The following is a 6,542-nucleotide window of genomic DNA, read 5'->3' on the forward strand; positions in this document are numbered from 1 at the left end:
CACCTAGTTTCTCCTGCAGAAACAACTTTGGAGAACAAGGCAGATATCAAAAGAAAACAAAAGTTGGGGAGGGAGGGGCATGAAATCGGGCGCTACATAAACAGGCGCCAAATAATAATACGATTACTTACACTAGAACACTGCCAAATTTCATTGCGCAGTGTTATCTTACTATCTGCTGTTTTTTTTAACGTTCAAATCGAGCGCCAAAAGCTTCAGTTCGCGTTTTGTGTTTGTAAACTTTAAATATCTAAGCTTCTTTATTATAATACACACAATAAATAATAAACTTAAAGATTATGTTATATTCAGTAGAAGATGCAATTATTTATTGTTGTCGTTTTAATTTGTTTACGCAACTCCCTGCCAACGGCCGATACCCTGAGTACGGCGAACGGCGGCGTGGCCGGATTCCGGAACAGATACCCCGTGACCCGTCTTTCAACGATTGTTTACTGTGGTGTGCGACCGTGCGGTTAAACAAGCGCAGTTATTATGATTAATTGGACACCTCGTCGTCTCCGGTTATGTCTGTCGGGTTCGACTTCGCGATGAAGTATTTGAGAACAACTTTGCCACCTGAAGACGGCTAATTTCGCTTGGCGCTTGCCCCTGAACGTCGCTCGCTCCTCTGCATGGTCTCTGTCAGGTAAGCTGTCTCGTCACATTTGCCGCCTTTCTTGTCACTGGATGTCGTTTGTAGCTGTCATCGCCGCTTTAAGGATTCGTTAACAGGAGCCCGCGTGTGTGAATTGTTTAACTGAACTGGCTAGGTTGAACCTAGAGGGCTTGTCTCTAGAAAGGCGATGTGCGAAAGAACATTGGGGTGCTTGCATTGAGCGCTTAACGCACTGGCGCTCTGTAACGCAGTGGCGCTCAGTAACTCAGTAACGTTTCCCATTCCGCAGCACTATATTGAACAGCTTCAGAGTTCACCACTGCGAACCACGTCTTACGCGTAGTTTATCAGAACACGGGCGGCTACTTGTGCGGCGCAGCGTTTACGGCTTCGTTAATCACCGCTGTCGTTTGTGCCGTGTTGTAAATGGCGAGGGAAAATCGTTTGCGAGCGAATGTGCGCGCCTCGCAAGCTTCGTTGCGTTTGCGGTGAGCCACCTCACCATGTGTACGGCGCCGCTGTACGCGGGTATTGATTTTGGCTGAATGTTGCGTTGCCCGAGTTGTAACATTCGTGCACCCAATAATTTCCATTCTTGCCTGAGTGGTAATCATGTGTCATCCTGTTTTAGACCTCTGGACGGTCTGAGCACATCACGTCCCTCCATTCAACCGGACAAGAGCCACAACCATTGTCAACAGTGTTTGGCCGCCAGAACGTAAGTTTTCAAACAGTTTTGGTAGCACAGTGGGCTACCATACTTGAATAATGTTCGATCACTTGAATGTACAAGTTCTCGCCCCCGTAACAATTATTGGTGTTTCATGCATAACCTAATATGTAGCTGCTAAATGGCAACCTTTATTGTTAATTTCGGAAAACTCAGTTTCACCCAAAATCATAATGTGGGCGTAGCAGTTAATCACCATGTATACGAATTTCCTGGTGTTAGTCATGTTTACGGTGAAGCCATATTTCTTAGGTGGTGACACAAAAATGTTATTACCTTTGTAGTTTAGTCTTCGATAAAGCCTTACCAGTTCTGTTTTCAGCTATTTTTTGGATGTTTATCATGTGAATTGACAGTCCTTGCAGTCCACTTTTTCAAATAGTTATGTAACTGCCTGTACCATTTAAACAGGCCTGATTGGGGTTCTGAAGGCTGCGATTTACGCACGCTAGTGCTGTACCGCCAATAAAGAAACATCCTTCCACAAAGAAAAATATTTGAAAGTGTAAAGTATCAGCTGCATTATTCTTAACTGGAACATGCTAATTGCAAGGCCTGGGGCTTTATCTGAAAGCACTGTGGATGTTATGAGAGAGGAAAACCACTCAAACACATCTGCTAAGGCCGTTGCTGCTCCAAGATGCGTGCAAGCATTGAGTCTTCTGAGCAATACATTACACCCTTTTTTTTAAACAACCGACGTGCATGCTGAACGTACTCCTGATTGGGCGTGTGCCAGGCGCGTAGCCAGGAATTTTTTTCGGGGGGGGGGGGGTGGAGGGGGGCCGTGGTCGACCAAAAGATGGGACGGGGAAATATGTAGGCAAGCCATCTTGCGCGTTGTTTTGGAAACGAAGCTTGAAATAACTGACTTTAACATGCGATTTGTGTATGCTCAATGCTAACTGTAAAGCCCACCTTAAGGGGCTTAGATGGTGATGATCATGATGATCACCTAAATTGCCGTTCGCTGGTCTGTGGGCACACCACGGGCGATTCATTCGTCCGCAGAGCAGGTGGTTAGGCTGACCCACACTCGTGAGCGTGATCATGAGTGCGCTCGTGAGTGTCGCGCGGTCCCTGAAATTCGTCGGGCGGAAGTGCAGGCCAACACTGGGTGTTTACTATCAAGATTCTCGTGTTTTAGATTTTCCTTTAGAAAAGGGACTACTAAGTTTTCTTGTCAGCTATGAAGTACAGTCGAGCACGATTTGAAGGTTATCGCGCCAGCATCGAGCGGCCAAGCGGGCCACCAGCCCACGGTTTCGTTTCGGAACCATGAAAATCGAGATTTCGCACTCTTCGCTCCCTTGTTGGCTGTTCCATGATACAATGGCCCGCACGACTGACTTGCCACCCTTTGGGTTTCAAGCTGTACATTCGTTGTTATCAAGCACAGACTTGGACTTCGTTAACGAAACTTGCATGGAATAACGATAACGAAACTTGCATGGAATATTTGCTAAAACTGGTGTTCTTTCTGCTTCGTTTGAAAGAGTAGCTTTCCCGCGACAACCTTCAAATCGCAGTGGACTGTACATGCGGCGCATTCGTATATTAGGCGGTGAAGCTAGCAAACGTGCGTCGTCGTCCTTAAAGGAGCCATGAAGAGAAAACACAAGTTTGGTTCATTCGAAAGATTGCCTCGTTAGAACCATAACGACACCACTTATAACGCAAACTTCGCTCAAATAAGCTACATAATTAGGAAAAAAGGAAATGATCACGTGACCCACCAGCTCATTTTCCGCAACAGAACCTATGTCACTCGAGAATGCTCTGCGATTTGCGGAGGCCGGCAAAAGCAAACGCATGTTAGGCAGGGCTTACAGTTTGCATAGCGAGCTAAATGCCCGTGAAACATACTGCACATTCTTCTTATGACAAAGAACGGTGGAGTAAACGGTTGAAGCTCCGAACGAACACGCAAGCGTGTATGCCAATGCGTACGAAACTACCGCCAGCCGAACTCGACATCTCGCCGTCGCCACCATCGCGCAGACGAATTTTCGGGTTCAAGGCTCTTCGGGGCCAACGAACCGTCCCAGCACGCACAGCCGCGACCTTGCTTGGTATCGTAATCCCTTCACAGGAGGTTGGCCGTCATATCGCCAACCAGGAAAGGTAAAAATAGAAACAAGGGGAGTAAGGAACACAGAGCAGCAACAAGATAGTGCCACTCGTTGCACAGGTTTCGGTATGGAGGTCGTGTTGGCTTGCTGCTGTCGTTACGAGCTCGTTTACAGTTTACAACCACTGAAAACTTCAGTTTGTTCGAGCACTTTACAATGAAATTTCGTTGCTGTGTTTTGAAATGCCCATGTAGTACGGGCAAATCGTCGAGGGAGTGCGACATCCCTGCCGGTGAGATCTCCTTTCATGTGCTGCCCAACGACGAACCTCGGCGAAGCAAGTGGCTATGTTTTGTGAACTTTGCAAACGGATGAGAAAGAGAGCTAAAGGAAGTACGAGTGTGCTCGCTTCATTTCCGAGGAAGTGATTACGGCACGGACCCGTACATGCTGGCGCTAATCGCCGACTTCGTCAAATCGCCGCCAAAGCGCTCTGATCTTGGGGAAAAAAATTGCCGTACACACCGCGCATTGACGCTCGAATCTTTCTGGTCGGAGCAGAGCGCTCGAGCGAACGGCTTTCCATACACGACACCGGCCAACTAGCATAAGCGATACTGCTACTAAAATTGAAAATACGGCACATACGTACCAGTCTGTATTCTTCCATCGCGACGGGGATCACGAGGCAGCGGTGCCGACGGCTGGGCGTTCGTCTGTTGTGGCTATCGCGGAATGGTCGCTTTCCCGTCCACTGCGTATCCCACAACTCTTGCCGCTCGTGCACTTAGAAGCATTGAGCGTTCAAGTGGTGTGAGGTTGTTAAATGCAAGCCCGAGCTCCTCGGCGAGAGTTTTGTTCTCCAGATCAGGCGATTCCATGACTAGGGCTGCGGGTGCACTAGGTTTTACTAGTATTTTTAAAATGGCCGCCGTCTCGGTCGACTCCCGCGTGTGGGTGCTATATGGAGTCGACATACTAAGTATATGTTTCATGGACCGGCTCGTATGACGCCATTGTTCACATGACGAAATGTGCAATTTTAGCGGGAGATTTAAAATTTTGGCTTAAATTGCCTTATTTCTCAGTGAATAAAGCATCATTTGCTTCCGGGAAAGCACTTGGGGTACTATGAAACACCTAATCTTTCGAATAAAACAAACTTTTGTTTTCTCTTCATGGCTCCTTTAAGTAATCGCCTTTTGTTATTTTTTGTGCTAGTAACGTGAGTAGTGAACTTGCGCTAAGCGGAACACCTTATTGCACTGCTGTTGAATGTTGAGCTTGTTGCACGTTTCTTATTAAATTTCGTTATTTCTATCTGTTAAATTGAAACAGACATGGCTTCAGTAAAATTCCGGTTAAGCAAATACAGAATGCTGATTCTAAAGGGAGGTCAAGGAAACAGTGGAGTAGTGCCAAAAAAACAAAGCTCCGCAATAAGGAGAATTGTGTAGTTTTGTTGATGTGGAGGAAATACAAGAGGGGCAGAGCAATGCTTTTTATGCAGCAGAAATAATGGAACTGCAATAGTCAATGAAATGCGATGTCGGTAGAAAAATAAACATATCAAGGATTGATAGTTGACTGAACAAAATACAGCGACATGCTCTGTCATGTGATTATACTTTGTATCAGTGTAAAGACAAGGAATGACACGCTCCCGACCACATGTAAGCCTATATGAGGCTTTTCCTGCTGTTTTGCCATTCCCCGGCCGTGCTGTTCCGCCAGTGAAACAGTGGGGCTGTTTCGATCGGCTCGCGGCAGGTTCCCGGCGCTTGTCGGTGTATCCGGCGCGAAATGCAGCCGGGCTGTATATATTGACAGGTACAGCATCTGGAGTGGGCGCAGGGATCAGACGTTGACATTGCCCTTGTTGTCAGCTTTATATGAGCAAGAATGTTCTTAAAACTGCAGGTTCCGCACCTGCAGGTGACTTTAGGCGGTTTTTCAGGCTGCTTAAACCGCACCCCAGCCTTGGCATAAAACATTATGGGGAGGGCACCGGCCCCCCCCTTCCCCCCACCCCACCTTCGGCTACGCCCTTGGCGTGTGCTTATTCTTTCTTGCATCCACCACATTCGGGTCGTCACGGTGATTTGGGAATGCTGGAATCCAGCATATGCTGGCAAGATACGAAAGCTTGAACACAACCCACTTGCCCGCAATGAGTTTTCAAAGATCTCCACCACCTGAAGGTTCTGAAGTGAGATGTAAGCATTGCCTGAAAACCATACCAGATGAGGGTACCAACTCATAAATATTTTTTTTTTCTCGCCCATTTACGTGTTTTGAACGAAAAAAGTGCCATTTAAAGGTGACACGTCGTTCTCTGCCGATTTCTGATGCCTGATTAAGTTTGTGGGCATTAATTTAGCAGCTTGCTCACATGTCTAACGTGTATGTGTGCTTGTTAGGAGTGAAGTAGGTAAAAATTGAAAGGTTTGATTGTAGTTGTGCATAGATTACCTACATTGTTTTCATTCCTAGAAAAGAAAAATTGAGGTAACCCTGCCAATTGTTCGGCATTGCTGCATTTTATTATGCTTGTATGATTCGTAGAACCTGCAGGAGTTCAGCTGCTTGTTAAAGGAGAAATAAACAGTGGTACAAAAAGAAGAGCATCTACTAAATAAAAATCTTCACACTCGCAGGATGCCAACGGTCCACCTACCAACTTGCGTCCTGCATTGTTTCTGCTGGCTGGAGCGGCGCATGGAGCCTTTTTCAGCTTCTCGAAGTTTGTGATCAAGCGCTGCCCCAAGTGAAGGATGCCGCAGAGGGATCTTCTGTTTTAATTTTAATGCCACAATTTCATGTGCTGAGCACTTACTCATAAGGCATTTTAAATATTCATCATCCCAGAGGGTATGTTACCTTCGTCTTGGGTGGAATGTGGCGGCAATCAGGTTATTTGTGACAGAAACAAGTGAACCATGTGGTGAGAGTCATTGAGGCCTTGTTGATTGCGCATGCTTCTGAAATAACATTTTAATTCAGCTAAATACTTTCTAAATATTACAATTTGTGAACAAAATATGATAAAAGTCATGATTAGTTGTACTACAGTGCAGGAAAGAAATGCCAGCATATGTTTTAAGAGCCTCTGATATTTCGG

General features: G+C 46.2%; 1 long non-coding RNA gene across 1 annotated transcript; it reads left to right on the forward strand.

The window, feature by feature from the left end:
* Window positions 1-477: 477 nt before the first annotated feature.
* Window positions 478-6,146, forward strand: LOC144163413 (uncharacterized). Its single transcript, XR_013320922.1, has 3 exons — window positions 478-649; window positions 1,251-1,337; window positions 6,079-6,146. It is a non-coding gene; the product is annotated as an uncharacterized LOC144163413 (long non-coding RNA).
* The last annotated feature ends 396 nt before the right edge of the window (window positions 6,147-6,542 follow it).

The sequence above is a fragment of the Haemaphysalis longicornis genome, unplaced genomic scaffold (genome assembly GCF_048455015.1).
Source record: "Haemaphysalis longicornis isolate Haplotype H1 unplaced genomic scaffold, Haemaphysalis longicornis Haplotype H1 scaffold_1, whole genome shotgun sequence".
Taxonomy (NCBI): domain Eukaryota; kingdom Metazoa; phylum Arthropoda; class Arachnida; order Ixodida; family Ixodidae; genus Haemaphysalis; species Haemaphysalis longicornis.